Source organism: Puma concolor, chromosome A2, assembly GCF_028749965.1.
Source record: "Puma concolor isolate L17-30 chromosome A2, mPumCon1.1.hap2, whole genome shotgun sequence".
NCBI lineage: Eukaryota > Metazoa > Chordata > Mammalia > Carnivora > Felidae > Puma > Puma concolor.
This window is the reverse complement of record NC_141668.1, coordinates 75,037,698-75,054,376: the sequence shown is the minus strand read 5'-3', so window position 1 is coordinate 75,054,376 and position 16,679 is coordinate 75,037,698. Positions and strand designations below refer to the sequence as shown.

The 16,679-nt window shown below is 37.5% G+C and overlaps 1 protein-coding gene across 11 annotated transcripts in view; it reads left to right on the top strand.

The window, feature by feature from the left end:
* LOC147583271 (uncharacterized) overlaps positions 1–16,679 on the top strand; it is a 461,332-nt gene that overhangs the window by 295,964 nt on the left and 148,689 nt on the right. The gene's annotated exons all lie outside the window — the stretch shown is intronic.

Genomic DNA, 16,679 nt, shown 5'->3' with positions numbered 1-16,679 from the left:
CAAGTTCAAAGCACAAAGCAGACACAACAGGCAATTAATCACCTTAAGGGATCTATGTTGGGTGGAATGCTTTCCCAGCGAATGCATTCCTAACATGTCGCTAGAGGATCCACTCAGCAGGAGTGTTCCTGGCCTACAATGTGATGTCATATGTTGGCATTTTGTCAAATTTCAAATATACATTTTTACCTATCAAACTGACAACCCTATTTTCTGAATCAAAAGAAAAGTGATTTTACTGATCTTTTAGCATTAAGAATCACTCCTCTCCATTTGGGTGTTACTGAGTAGTAGTCACATTTTATACACATGTAAAAGAGAAAGGGAAAGAAGATGGAAGAAATAAAATTAAATAAATATATTAATTGTTTTTTAATGAGAAAGTGAGTGATCAAAAAAAGTAATTAAATCTGAGGAGATTTATAATTGGAAACAGATGTAGATGTGAAAGTGGTTTGAAATAAGCAAAGGGCTCCAGACATCTTCCAAGAATATGTTTTAATACATAAACATGTAACAGCACAATAGCTAGGCCAAAATTGCCCAATTTCAAAACTTCACCTGTGTTTCTTAAGTAAGTTTGCTTTTTATTCTTTGAGGTTAAAGTGGAAAAGGAGGGTTTCCCATATTTGAGCTGTTTATTAACAATTCTTTATTTATCGTGGACAGTAAAACTAGGCATATCTGTTTCGCTTTTCTGTTCTGGTAGGTTTCATATTCTGCTTCCAATTCCCATGCCCCCGTGGTGTTCTATTTGAATTTCCAATGCAGCAGAGGAAATGGTTTCTAAAATATTAAAATCCTGTTTTCATTGACTTTCTTTACGCTTTGTGACCACATTTCTATTCAGATCAGGTTGCACAGCTTTTAACTTTGCCAAGTCTAAATTTAAGAGCAACTGCATGGTACCCCCCTAAGTGGATAGCTCTTATAACAAGGGAGAAGCAGTCTGGAAATTGCAGAGAAGCCAGGCTGGTAGATGACACCCCCCCCCCCTTTTTTTAAATGTTTACTCCTGTTTTCAGACTTTTTGAAACTGTTTCAGGCTACAACTATAAACAGAGGCTCATTGGGAAAAGGACACCAAGAATGTGGTGTCCAAGAAACAAACTTGGCTGGGTTCACTTTGCATGGAAAACAGTCACTGCTACGTCCCCAACCCTCACCCCAGCTTTTGTCTCCTTACCTCCACTCTTGTTTTCCTTAAGTCCCAATTCTATGTAGGAGTTCTTTTTATTGTGTCTAATTCTAGGTCTTTATTGCTTCCTTGCTGAAAGCCAAGCAATACAGTCTAGAAAAACGAAGCTGACCGTTCTCTTTGAGGGAATCAGGTCCTAACACCTGGCATGGCCCCTCAAGAAAAATTCTTTGAGAAATTGAACCTAGGGCCTCTCAAGTCTGCCTCAGGGATTTTCCTTGCCCCTCCCTAATAGTGACTCTCACTATAAAATTATAGTTCTAATAATGAGTGCTTATACATTACTTTATAGTTCATAAAGCATTTTCATATCTTCATAAGAGCTCTGAGTCATAAGATGGGCAGGTTTTATCTACATTTGATAGATGAGAAAACTTCCAGAGACATTACATGGATTGTTCAAGAATAAAGATAATTAGGAGAAAAGACAGGGCTCTAGCTCAGACCTCCAAATTCCCAATCCTATTTACTCCACCCACAAGTGTTTGTGTTCCAATACACCCCTTTCCTGAAAGCAGGGTCATACTGAGAAGTTTTTCTTTTCCGGGTGCCTCCTCTTCAACCCAAGTACAAATGGATGAAAATAGTTTGGGGAATTCATTCAGATCGTGGTCACATATCTTGGGTGCAAAGATGGCCTGTCTAAACTTCATCCTGACTCACATCACTTGGATCTATGTTAGTCTTCCTCTTGTTAAAGATGCTTTACAATTCAACAAATACTTGTGTGGCATCTACTTATCCAGGCATTGTACCAAGCTCTAGGGAGACAACAATAAATAAGACAGCTATTGAGGGGCTTACAGTCTAAATTAAACATACAATTACAATCCCATATAATAAGTCCTTCAAGAGAGGACATGAACAGAAATAGTCATGGATATCTCCCCTCAGAAAAGGACATCTAAATTGAGTCCTGAAAGTATCATATGACCTCACTCATATGAGGACTTTAAGATACAAAACAGATGAACGTAAGGGAAGGGAAGCAAAAATAATATAAAAACAGGGAGGGGTACAAAGCACAAGAGACTCTTAAATATGGAGAACAAACAGAGGGTTCCTGGAAGAATTATGGGAGGGGGCATGGGCTAAATGGGTAAGGGGCATTAAGAAATCTACTCCTGAAATCTTTGTTGCACTATATGCTAACTAACTTGGATGTAAATTAAAAAAATAAATTAAAATGGCAATAAATAAATAAATAAATAAATAAATAAATAATAAATTAAGGCCTGAAAAATGAGTTAGCCAAGTAAAGAGGTGGGAAAAAATATTTCAGGAAAAATATATATCACTCAGGAGTTGTTGTTTCATGAGTATAGAGTTTCAGTTCTGCAAGATGAAAAAGTTCTGGGGATTGATTATACAACAAGGTGAATATACTTAACACTACTCAACTATATACTTAAAAATGGCTAAGATGATATTACATGTATTTTACCAAAATAAAAAATATTTGTATTATTTTCACCAAGTATAATGATGCAAATCCCAGCCTTCCATTTCTGCAACTTTGGGCCCTGAAATTGAACTCCAGAATCAGCTTTTACTGAGTTTACATTATTTCCTCGTGGGAAGTTTCAGTCCCACCATTGCTTATCTCTGACAAGGGAAAACCCTTAGTTAAAAGGAGTATTAATTGTGACTTCCTTCAACTCTAGCCTCCTAGAAGGTTTACTCCACTCACAGCCCTGAGCCTCTCCAGACCTGCCCACATCAACCATTCTAAAGTGCAAACAAGAAAACTTTTCTTTCAGTTGAGGCCATAATAAGGAAAGGGAAGGATTTAGGCATGGTGATTTAAAATTGTGTCAACCAAAAAAAACCTATGTTAAAAAAAAATTAATTTTCCATACCTTATAAGCTCACATACTCCTAAGACTTTGTATTTCCTTTTTAATATTTTTGGTTTTTTCCTTGGCTTTTTTTTTTCTTTTAATAAAAGTCCTCTGAGCATCTCCAGCTTGGATAGACAAGGGGAATATGATATGGTCCATTTGTAGTGTCAGTAGCCACTGAAACTCCTCTGGAGCATTGGGAAACCCTGACAGAGCTGAGACAGTGAGGAAGGTGACCTGGACCCAGGGTAATTTCTGGCACTTTCCCACACAAGGTTAAATTATACTAGTCTAGCACACCAGGCATGTTCCCATTTTCCCAGAACCCTGGGCGGAATTGTGAGCAATTGGGACTTTCAGAAGTTGGAAACACTCTGAGGAAAATGTCAGCAGCAGAAGGAAAGGGTTACCAGAGCCATCCCCCCTTGGTCTCTCTCTACCCCTCCCCACCCCGCCCTACTTTTCCCATGTACTCATTCCAGAAAACTGTGTGCTCTTCATAGGCCAATAAACAGCCATAAGTAACTAGCTGGGTTACTTATGGAGACTGAAGGAGACCAAACTTGAAGCAGCAAGGTGAGCAACACTAAAATCTGTTTGAGATTCTTAACTTCTATATACTTTGTATCTCAGAAAGAAAAATCACAGTCAGCTGTGAACTCAAGCAAGGTCAAGGATCTTTCAAAGGTTTGGAAATAGGCTTCAGGATAACAATCCAACCACCCTAGCATGGTGCACAGGACCTTTCATGATCTAGCCAGTTTCATTTTTCTAGCCACATATATCACCCTCTCCTCTCACACCTCACTTCCGCCATACTGAACTATAGTGTCTGCAGTTCCCCAAGCCTACATTGTTATAGTTAAGCTGCTATAAAGTATACACAGTGATTCATAGTAGACAGATACTTCTTTTTCATCTAAATTCCATAAGGAGCATGGCAGCCTACATCACTTTTGCTCATATCTCATAAGCCAGAATTAGTCCTAACACTAGACTAGGAAATACAGTCTTTAGCTGAGTGCTCAGCTAAAACTGGGAAAGTTTAGTTCTAAAATGGAGGAAAGATGAACAGATGTTGGGAGATATTTAACAGTCTGTGTTATCTCGTAACTCTGTGTCTCTGCACACCTGCTTCCCTTGGAATGCCCCTTCTCTGAAAGATTCCCATATCCTTAGGACTCAGCTCCAACATCACCTTCCCTGAGATACACACCCTTGCCCTGCACTCCCAGAGAAGAGCAGAAATATCTGGAAATTCTAATCAGAGCTCCATTCCAGTTAATCTGGAAATTGTCCTATTATTTCTTAGAAGTAATCATTTTATTTTTTTTTTTTACCTGTCTCAGTATGACCATGGTTTCTAGTCTTGCCCATATTTCATGTTAATTTTGATGCTTTTGAAAAAGTATAGATTCCCCCCCCCAAAAAAATTATTGAAGGTATCTGTGTGTGGGCATTAGATCAATCTGAGAGTGAGTTATTTCAAATTTGGAACAGATTTACCATAAAAAATATCTTATTCATGGTGGTTGGGTATCCAACCGGGCTATTAAAGAATTATAATTCATAATGTAACTAAACTCAGGTTCTTACAATTCTATAGGTCCTACCACATGCAGAATGAGGGCAATTCTCTGGAGAACTCAGAGCTCCAGTTTGGCCCCCACCCAATTTTATCCTTTACGGTGAGTTGGGGAGTGTCTTAGTTTAGGCTCTCAGAAGTAGGCCACGAGAAAAGGATTTTAGTACAAGTGGTGCTTTGGGAGGTGCAGGGAACATAAGGAAAGAAGAAGAAAGTGATACAAAAAAGAAAAACGCCAACATATGTGCTATAAAATCTGTTGTCACAGAAAGCAACTACCTGAAGTTAAATCCTACAAGAAAACTCTAGAAATGGGGTAAAATGTATGCTTCAGAATAATCTACCCAAGGGCCAAGGAAATTGAGGTACAGGCATACCTCATTTTATTGTGCTCGACTTTACTGCCTCTTCCTTCCTTCCTTCCTTCCTTCCTTCCTTCCTTCCTTCCTTCCTTCCTTCCTTCCTTCCTTCCTTCCTTCCTTCCTTTTTTACAAAATGAAGGTTTGTGGCAACCCTGCATCCAGCAAGTCTATGGACACCATTTTTCCAAAAGCAGTTGCTTAGTGTCACTGTCACATTTTGGTAATCTCACAATATTTCAAACTTTATCATTGTATTTGTTATGGTATCTGTCATCTGTGATTATGACTTAAAAGCTTAGATGATGGTTAGCAATAAAGTATTTTTTAAGCTTATTTTTATTTATTTTGAGAGAGATAGAGAACAAGCAGGGGAGGGGCAGAGAGGGAGGGAGACAACGAATCCTAAGCAGGCTCCATGCTGTCAGTGCAGAGCCTGATGCGGGACTCTAACTCACGAACTGTGAGATCATGACCTGAGCCAAAGTCAAGAGTCCAATGTTTAAATAACTGAGCCATCCAGGGCTGCCCCTAATTTTTTAAAGTTGCAATAAAGTATTTTTATTTAAGGTAAGTACATTGTTTTTTTAAGACATATTGCTATTGCATATTTGAAAGACTACAGTATAGTGTGAACATAACTTTTAAATGCACTGAGACACCAAAAAATTCATTTGACTCACTTTATTGCCATACTTGCTTTGTTGGCGTAGTCTGGAATTGAACCTTCCATGTGTCTCCAAAGTATTCTCGTAGTTATATATTAACCCCTGAGAGGTGGGGCTAGGGAGTGGGAAGCATGTGTTGATTCCCTAATTCTTCATCCTTGGTTCCAGAAAAACAAAGTTCTCAGACACAGAAATAACAGATAACTGGCAGTTAGAAGTCATCGGGCACACAAATAAGAGGTCTGAGGGAAATAACCAAGCAACTGAAGAGTAGGAACAAAGAAATAATGTTCTTACTGTACAGTTATGATATTGAAGACAAAGAGAAGTGACCTCACCCCCCAAAACAAAAATCTCTCAAAACTGAAGCGAGACATCTGATGGTCTGTCTTCAGGCTTAGTCCACCAGTCTGCCTGACATTTGCTCTGTGTCTGATTCCATATCTCTCCTGGTCCACACTCTTCTCAAGTGAAGTTTATGGAAGAGGATTGGCCTTTTTTAATTAGGAATGCAAGCCTGTAGTAAGAATAAACTTTGGTTTAAAATAGCAGCTAAATGGTCAATGAAGGGCAAGTTCCTCCCTTTTTCTTTTGTAAAAGTATCCATTTCTGTGCTTTCTTGGTGGCAGTTGACACCCTCCAGAAAGCTGAGATGCTGTTCATTAAAGGGTCCAGGCATTAGAGGATCATTTACCTCATGTCCTTTTGCAACAGCAGTAAAATCAATCTTTGCGGTTCAAATTGGGATCTCCTATTACATTAGAGTGCACCATTCAAAGCAACAGTGGGGGAATCGCCAATGTTTGTGTAGCAGAGGAAATCCTATAGTCGGGCAAATTGTAACTGGGAAGGCATGGTGGGGGGCAGATCCGCACCTTGGGTAACTCAAGCCCTCCACAGTGCCTCAGAGGAAGAGAGCCTGGTCTGGTTTTTGCATTCATCTGCCCTGCCTGGGCCCTTGGCTGTTACAACTTATCTGTTTCACCAACAGAGGCCAGGACAACTTGTCTTATCGATAAACAAGCTAACAACTCAAAAGGCTTTTTCTTAACTGCTAACTTCACTGTAAATTGAACTGTAAAGAACTGTTGAGCAAAGAGAGTTTTTGACTTGAAGAACACTCCTTCCCAGGGGAAATCTCCCTTGGAAGAGTCACATAAGCTGGAAAGTAATGGGAAAATGCAGTCCTGATCAAAGGAAGTTCCTTCCCCCAGAATAAACCCAAGGCTGTATTCTTAACCAGAGCAAGAATAGGGGAAATAATTAGATACTAAAATTCATATGATGTGGGGGACAATACAGGAATTTCACAGGAGACAAAGCTTCAAATATTTGTCCAATAACAGAAGTTATGGACTATCTTAGATTCATTTTTTTCTTAAAGAATGATTTAATGCGTCTAAACAAAAACAAAAAAACAAACAAACATGTTTTATTAAAAAAAAGAAGCCATATGGTTACTCCACACATATAACACCTGCTTTTTGTATATATTCTTTCTATATATTACTTTTACATTTACACTACGTGGATTTTAACCGATCCAATGCCATTATGGTTTGTTGTTGGTTTTTAACTGCCTTAAAAACATACGTAAAAATTCACCAATTTTAAGTATATATTTGAATGGTTTTTTTTTTAATTTTTTTTTTCAACATTTATTTATTTTTGGGACAGAGAGAGACAGAGCATGAACGGGCGAGGGGCAGAGAGAGAGGGAGACACAGAATCGGAAACAGGCTCCAGGCTCTGAGCCATCAGCCCAGAGCCTGACGCGGGGCTCGAACTCACGGACCGCGAGATCGTGACCTGGCTGAAGTCGGACGCTTAACCGACTGCGCCACCCAGGCGCCCCTTGAATGGTTTTTTAAATTAAGTTTGCCAAGTTGTGTATCACTATAATCCAGTTTTAGAGCATTTTCGTCACCCCAGTGAGATCCTCATGCCCATTTACAATTATACCCATTCCTACCCTCAGGCTCTGGCAACCACTTATCTACTTTCTGCCTCTGTAGACTTGCCTTTTCTGGCTCTTGTAAATGGAATCAAATCATACAGAATGTGGTCTTCTGCATCCAACTTCTTTCACTTAGCATAATCTTTTTGAGAATCATCCATGTTGTAGCCTGTATCAGTACTTCATCAGTACCTTTTTTATTGCTGAATTCTGTTGTACAGATATGCAATATCTTTTAATCCATTTACCAATTGGCAGATATGTGGGTTGTTTCCACTTTATGCTTATAATGAATAATACTGCTGTGAACATTTCAATGCAAGTCTTTATTAATAATTCTGCACTGAACAGGAACACCTGGGTGGCTCAGTCGGTTAAGCCTCCAACTCTTGATTTCAGCTCAGCCCATGGTTCATGGGTTTGAGCCCTGCATCAGGCTCTGCACAGACAGAGTGGAGCCTGCTTGAGGTTCTGTCTCCCTCTCTCTCTGTCCCTCCCCTGCTTGCACAGATGCTGACTTGCTTTCTTGCTCTCTCTTTCTCTCTCTCTCTCTCTCATAAATAAATAAATAAATAAATAAATAAATAAATAAATAAATAAATAAATATTTTTTTAAAAATTCTGCATGAACATTTATATCTAAGTCTATATAAATAATATTATTATGAACAGTTGCATGCAAGTCTTCATATGTACATATGTTTTTATTTCTCCTCAACTCATTTTAAAGCAGAGAAAATGAAGAATTCAATATATAGTTAAAAGAAAAAGAGCCTTCCTGTTTAGACTTAGAATGAGTTCATATAGTCTTTTCAATTGCTGAAGGAAAATACTGCAGTTAAAGGGGAAAAAAAACCTCTTTTAATATATAATAACATGAACATTGGAGAAATTTGAGAAATAGTACCTATTAATTCATACATAATCATTATTAACATTTTCTTTAATTTTTTAAATAATTTTTTAACATTCATTTTTGAGAGACAGAGTGTGAGTGGGGGAGGGGCAGAGAGAGGGAGACACAGAATCTGAAGCAGGCTCTAGGCTCCGAGCTGTCAGCACAGAGCCTGACATAGGACTTGAACTCACAGACCACGAGATCATGACCTGAGCTGAAGTCAGACACTTAACTGACTGAGCCACCCAGGAGCCCCACTATTAACATTTTAATGACTTTTCTTCCAGCTTTGATTTTATATACATGTATTTTTACGTAGTTTATCTCACACCATACGTAGTATAGTATTTTGTATTGCTTTTATTTATTTTTTTAATTTTTTAATGTTTATTTTATTTTTGAGAGAGAGAGAGTGTGAGTTGTGGAGGGACAGACAGAGAGGGAGACACAGAATCTGAAGCAGACCCCAAGTTCCGAGCTGTCAGTACAGAGCCTGACGCAGGGCTCGAACTTGCAAACCATGAGATTATCACCTGAGCTGAAGTCAGACGTTTGACCGACTGAGCTACCCAGGGGCCCCTGTATTGCTTTTAAGTGAGTATTTCATATATGATTTAAAATTCCTCATAAGTCATTTTTAATGGCTGCATAATATTCCATCATATGCGCTATACCCATTGTTGGACATGTAGGGTCATTTATCCAGTAAACATTTATCAAATGCCTGCTGAGTACCAGAAACTATACTAGTCACTAATGAGTTTATAGTGAGCACAAACACACATATTCACTGCCTTCATGGAACATATAGCCTAACATATTGCTATTATAAATATTATGATTAAAATCCTCAAACATAAACCTGTATCCTCATTTTATATTAATTCCTTATGACAGAGTCTCAAAAGTGGAATTCGTGCATCAAAGAATATTAATATTTTTAAGACTCTTAAGAAATATTGGTAAGTTACTTTCCAGAGAGGTCACAGAAATTTGCATTCCTATTGACACTGTGTAACACTAGTCATCTCATTATTTCTTTGTCAATGCTGCATTTTTAACAAAGCTTCCAGCCACTTCAAAATCTTTCTGGAAAAGGACAGGAATATTTCCATATTAATAAAAATCAACTCTCCTATCTCCCTTTTCAAATTTCTATTTATTCATTACTATAAAGCCATGTTCATACCCTAAAGCTGATAATGCAGCTAAAGAAAATTTTGATGACTAACAAATCTTATAAAATAGATGTTTTCCCAAATGCCTGTCCATGTAGCAATTTCTTTTCTTAATAAAGATCTTTTCCCTTTAGAGATACCAGTTGCATTTGATACCTCTAGTATGTTAAATAATTTAATATAATTTTCAGAATGTGCTGGTAGGTAGGATTGGAATATTTGGGGGATGCCTTTTCTCTAAGGTTGAAATTTGGAGGCAAGTTCTAGGTAATTATCCAAGCAACTGTGGGAGCATACTGAATGACTTTATAAGCTATCATAATGGTTCAGATATGATAATTTACAAAGCTGCCAAAGGCAATTTTTGTCTTCAGCTACATAGTGGTTTCTTTAATATCCTAATTGAGCTTTCTTTTGATGCTTCAGAATTGTCTATAGCTTTAATATGCAGCCCCATCACACATTGGAACTCTTTATCAACACAGTAACCAACACATTGGGGGACAAGGAGAGTAATTACTGGGGACCTTTTTTTAAAATTTATTTATTTAATTTTTTCTTCCAAGAATGTATTCAAATTAGTTACTTACCATATAGTGTAGTTTTGGTTTTAGGAGTAGAATTTAGTGATTCATCACTTACATGTAATACTCAGTGCTCATCACAAGTACCCTCCTTAATGCCCATCACCCATTTAGCCCATCCCCCCACTACCCCTCCAGCAATAGTTTGTTCTCTATAGTGAAGTTTCTTATGGTTTGCCTTCTTCTCTGTTTTTGTCTTTATTTTTCTTTCCCTTCCTCTATACCCGACTGTTTTGTTTCTTAAATTCCATATATGAGTGAAATCATACGGTATGTGTCTTTCTCTGACTATTTTGCTTGGCATTATACGATCTAGCTCCATCCATGTCATTACAAATGCAAGATTTCATTCTTTTTGATGACTGAGTGAGATTCCATTGTGTATGTATGGATGTGGTGTGTATGTATATATATGTGTGTGTATGTATGTGTGTGTGTATATATATATATATATATATATATATATATGTATCTCCATTCATCAGTTGATGGACATTTGGGCTCTGTCTATAATTTGGCTATTGTTGATAGTGCTCCTGTAAATATTGGGGTGCATGTGTCCCTTCAAATCAGTATTTTTGTATCCTTTGGATAAATACCTACTAGTGCAATTGCTGGGTCATAGGGTAGTTCTGTTTTTAAATTTTTGAGAAATCTCCGTACTGTTCTCCAGAATGGCTGCACCAGTTTGCATTCATACGAACAGTTTAAGACGGTTCCCCTTTCTCCATATCCTCACCATCATCTGTTGTTTCCTGCGTTGGTAATTTTAGCCATTTTGACAAGCCATTCTAACATGGTAGTATCTCATTGGGGTTTTCATTTGTGTTTCCCTGATAATGAATGATGTTGAACATTTTTTCTCTGTTAGCCATTTGTATGTCTTCTTTGGAGAAATGTCTGTTCATGTCTTTTGCCCATTTCTTCATTGTGCCATTTGTTTGTTTAGTGTCTTCTTCAATTTCTTTCAGAGTAGAGATCTTTTACCTCTTCCATTTAGGTTTATTCCTAGGTATCTTATGGTTTTTGGTGCAATTGTAAATGGGATCAATTCCTTGATTTCTCTTCTTCCGCTTCATTATTGATGTATAGAACTGCAACAGATTTCTGTACATTGATTTTATATTATGAGACTTTGCTGAATTCATGTATCAGTTCAAGCAATTTTTTATGGAGTCTTTCGGGTTTTCGACATAGAGTATCATGTCATCTGTGAAGAAGGAGAGTTTGACTTTTTCCTTATTGGGGACCTTTTAAATCAAATTTAAATCAAACGAATTTATAGGCAGAAGAAACAAATACACAATTTATTCTATGTCAGCATTTTAAAAAACAGAATAGGATAGTCCACCAAATGGTTATAAAATCACTGGTTCAACTTGAAAAAAAACTCACAAATCCCTAGGCCCACCCTTTCATATTTAAAAAAAGGTTTATTTCTTTTTTTCAACACTTTCAATGTGCTAGGCTCTTTGCATACATTTTCTCAATCCTAACAGCCTCTGTATGCTATGTGGCAAATGGAAAAAATGAGTTAAAGAGCAATGAAGTGATTTTCTCAGAGTCACACAATTAGGATGTAATATGTACACAAGGACAGGGACCTAGACTATGCTACTCACAGTGCAGCCCATAGACTAACATCAGAAATGCAGAATTTCTGGCCCCACCCAGACTTACAGATCATAGTCTGCCCTTTGAAAAGATTCTCCAATGATTCATATACACAAAGATGTGGAGAAACAATGGTAAAACCCAAAGTCTATTTTCTTAACCATTTCACCATATTGGCTCAAATTTCTGAAACAGTCAAGGAGACTATTAAAAATAATTATGTAGGAATCACATAACCGAGAGTTGAAGACAACCCACTGCTTTAAGAAATTTTAAATATCAGCATTCAAATCCAAGAGGAAAATGAAATGACCAATATCTAAAAACCATAGAATAGATCATATTTGGTACCATCAAGTGGCATATTTCCACAAATTCCAACAAAATTTTAATCTACAAAAGAAACAAAACTTCAGTCCACAAAAGCATAGAGATTCTGATATGTTATTAATGGGAATCTCACAAATATGTGAAAACCAGGACAACCTGGTGAGTTTATGGGGAAAGCCTCAGTTCTCAATTTTCTATGTTGGTTTCCTCTCTCCACATTGTAGGAGTGAGAAAGGTGACTCTCATTTGAAAAAGAATTGAAAAACCATAAAATGTTACTTCTGAGACAAATTATCACAAATATATGTTGCGGTGATGTTCATTACCCAATGGCAATAAGGACTAAAAACAATATTTAAAAACTAACAGCAGGTTGAATATACAGTCCCAACCATTGCACCACAGAAACCACACTCTCAGTATTCTTGCCCTAATACCTAAAAAGAAAAAAACAAAACAAAACAAAACAAAAAAACCTTGATATTTTTGAATCCATAAACAATATGTGGAATCTGTAAAGTGCAGCATAAAGTAATAAGCAAAAATTATTTACCAGAACTTACACTGGAAAGCTTTGGGGAGGGGGAAATGGGGAGCTAAACAGTGCAATTAGTGTTACAAAGTTACATTAACACATAAATAATTTCAGTGGCAGGTCATAGGATTCACATGCATATTTTATCAAACTGTAAGAAATAATTTTTCAATCTGACCCTGATCCTTCTGTGTACTTTGAAGTCTGCAAATCAGCAGTATAACCTATAAGTTTAAAGAAATTTAGAAAGAATTGTGAAGTTAAAAGGTACTTTTGATGTTTGTTCTTTTTCTCCCATCACAAGGGCATTTGATACAACCAAGAAAAGTAGAAAATGTTAATGCCCAAGAAATTTCCATAGCAGGCATATTCATTTAACCCTTTATGACTACAGCCTGTCACAGGCCAAAGGTTAACGCGACACCTCAGTGTTCTAACGAGGGCCTGTGAATCACCCTTTGGAGTAACTCTCTCATGACTGTCACTGAGTCTCAATCCCACCTGTCACCACAGTAAGTCCCCAACTTTTCCTGCCTTGTCACCATTCATTTTATTCAGTGTTCCAGACTGAATCTTCCCAGTAACCCTGCTCAAAAACTTTCAGTGGCTCCTCTTTACCTGCAAAAGGAAATTTAGAATCACACTCTGATTCTCAGGGCCTTTTATAATATGGCCCAAATGACCTTGCCAATTTATTCCCACATCTCTTCCACACTAACCTGGATCTTAGGTCAAACTCAACCCCTTACAATTATCTACCTCACAACTTTTCCATTCCTTGACTTTGCTGACAGCAAGGTGTTAACACATTTGACTACCTGAATCTGAAGCCCAGATTGACCCCTTACTACCTGTGTGGCTTTGGGAAACCTCTCTATTCCTCAATTTCCTCATGTGTGAAAAAATGGCAACAGTATCCAAACTACACTGATGTTATGAGGAACACTTGAGTAATAAAGCATATGCCAAGCATTTAGAACAGTACCTGGCACAGATTAAATTCTCAAGCATGAATGCTTTTCTACTCCATCTGTGTGTTCAAATCTACTCTTCAAAATCTAACTCAAAGAAAACCTTCTCTGTAAGGTTCATCTCCACCTCTTAAAGAAAGTTGGCATTTATCAAACCATGAAAATTATTTGTTGAAAGAAGGAGATTTACCCTTGTCCATTATACATTGTAAGTGCCTGATAATACAGGTCTGTATCCTCTACTGATCTTTGAACTCTGCAAGGGCACCTATATCAGTAACCCCAGCACTGGCCCAATGCCTAGTCCCTAGAGCCCTTAACAAATATCCATTATATGAACAAATAAATGAAAGCTGAACTCCTTTAGCATCTTATTGGCACTTACTATATATTCAGTTTCCCTTAATATCATATTAATCATGGTATATTATTTATATATATAATATTAATATATTGTATTACTCAGGGTAAGATCCATATCTGCTTTATCTTTATATTCCCAGTTATCAGCATAGACTCATATATATTAGGTGCTTAATTTTTTAAAAAAGAGAGAAAGAATGGAAGGGAGGGGTGGAGAAAGGAAGGAAAAAAAGAAAGGAAGAGAAGGAGGGGAGGAAGGGAGGAGGAAATATGTCAAACACTAGTGCTAATGTATTGCATCAAGAATTTCCCTTTGCTGATTTCCACTATCAGAGTGCTCCTGTTATGCAAGATTTCTCCAGATTCCAAAAGCATATGCCAACCACTTACCAAGGATTTTTTTTTTACAAACTTCTCTATCCCTATTTAGTGTCTCCTTAAAAAAACAAAACAGGAGGTAGGGTGTAGGTCACCATCAAGTAACAGAATGTCCAAAGAGTTTTTTTCTGCTCCTTTTCCCTATGGACAATGCTTATGGTTTGTGTCAGTCCCATGGCTCAAGCTCAGAGCCCACCCCAACTGTGAAATTCAAGCATCCTGCTCGCTCTTTCCTCTGAAATGATTCTGGGTGTCAGCTGAGCAAGACTGTTCTGGAGTCTCCAGAGCTCAGTAAAGATTGTGCCAACCAGCAAGGAGAAGAGCATTGAGGGAAGTCTCCCCAGCTTTACTCTGCCCAGAATCCCTCTCCCTGCACAGATGACTTTCTGACATTGATCTCCCTTCTGGTCGCTGTCACCAAGTCAGAAAGCAGAGGCTGAGAATATATCCAAGCAGAGTTCTCAGATCACAGCCTCCTTGGAGACTCCAAGAACAGTTATTCCTATCGGACATAGCCAAGAGGATGTACAAACAAGGCAAGAAGAAAATGTGTTGCCTGTGTCAGCATTAGCACCTGATCTGTAGCCAAGGCATTGTAAGGAAAAGTGGTAGAAAACTTCAAGAAAATTTCTGCAGTGAAAATGGCTGGATGGAGACAGAGGTAACACACAGAGAATATGGGAGCCAAGCTGTCCTGGACACAAACCCAGCTCCACTTCTTACTGTCTGGCCTCTGTCATTTACCTAAACTTTATGAGCTTCTGCTGGTTATAATGATTTAATAAAATAACGTTTATAATGATTTAATAAAATAAAAATGATTTAATAAAATAACCACATAGTACACAGTCAACAAATGGTAGCTACCAATGAGAAATCAGTGTAAAAACAATGATTCTTTGAAGGTAGTTATCCACAAGCCAGGAAATTATGTCCTTGCCAATGAGGATTTGCTATTACTGTTATTGCTGATTATTTGCCCATTCTTTAAGTAGGATATTTTGACCCTGATCAAACATTTAATCAAGTGAGCTAATATAAAAAATTTCTGAACAGAACACAGTACATAAATTCAAATAAAATCTGATATTTAAATGGATATTTTCAAAGACTATACATATGTATCTTTGTGGAAAAATTAATTTTTTATAAAGTGATCTTTAAAATATTTTCTTACTAATTTCCCATTGTTCTCTATTATAAATGATGGGAAATGCTAGCCTGGCAATATTTTTTGCTTGAAGCCATTAAAATACTGATTGTTGGGGCACCTTGGTGGCTCAGTCAGTTAAGCGTCCAACTTCAGCTCAGGTCATAATCTCACAGTTCATGAGTTTGAGCCCCATCTTGGGCTCTGTGCTGACAGCTCAGAGCCTGGAGTCTGCTTCAGATTCTATGTGTGTCCTCCTCTCTCCCTGCCCCTTCTCTGCTGGTGTTCTGTCTCTGTCTCTCTCAAAAATAAATAAACATTAAAAAACACTTTTTTAATCAAGTAAAATGCTGATTGCTGAAATCCAACAGTTGAATACTATCTAGTGATACTAGTCACCTCTTAACAGTTCATATTCCCCATGCACCAGCAGCGTGAGCATCTTTTGTCTACTGTTGCCTACCCATTTTCCTTCCTGAGCTATGAAATTTCCCATAATCCCCAACTTTGTACCCATTGCTTCTATCTTTATGGCTTTGCCCTCATTTGGTGTCTAATAAAGCTGGGAAATACTTTCCTCACAGTTTAACACATGGCACTTTATTTTTGAGGATGGAAAATACATAAAATGAATTATTTTCCTGCTTTATTAGGCTTAGAGTATGGTATGCTGTGTTTACTTAGAAGGAGGACTACTCATACTACATATACCATCCAAAAATATTATATAGAGATCCTTACTGAGTTCCTAAATCTTTTCTTACACAGCCAGAATCATCATGAAATGTATTTGCAGAGTGTGAGTGGAAGAACATTTCTTATGTCTAGTCAGTGTTGTTCACAGTCTCTGACAGGCTTTTAAAAAAAATAATAATTTTCTGTATTCACACACACACACACACACACACACACACACCCCCCAATATTTCTCATTAGCAAATAATTCTTTGTTCATCAGTGGGTGATTCTACCAAAATGACAAGTTAAGAGCCGTGGATTTTTCAGTCTACATTTTAGTGAATGTATACGATAGTCTAACTTAAAGGGTTATCCCACCAATTAGCCTGAGT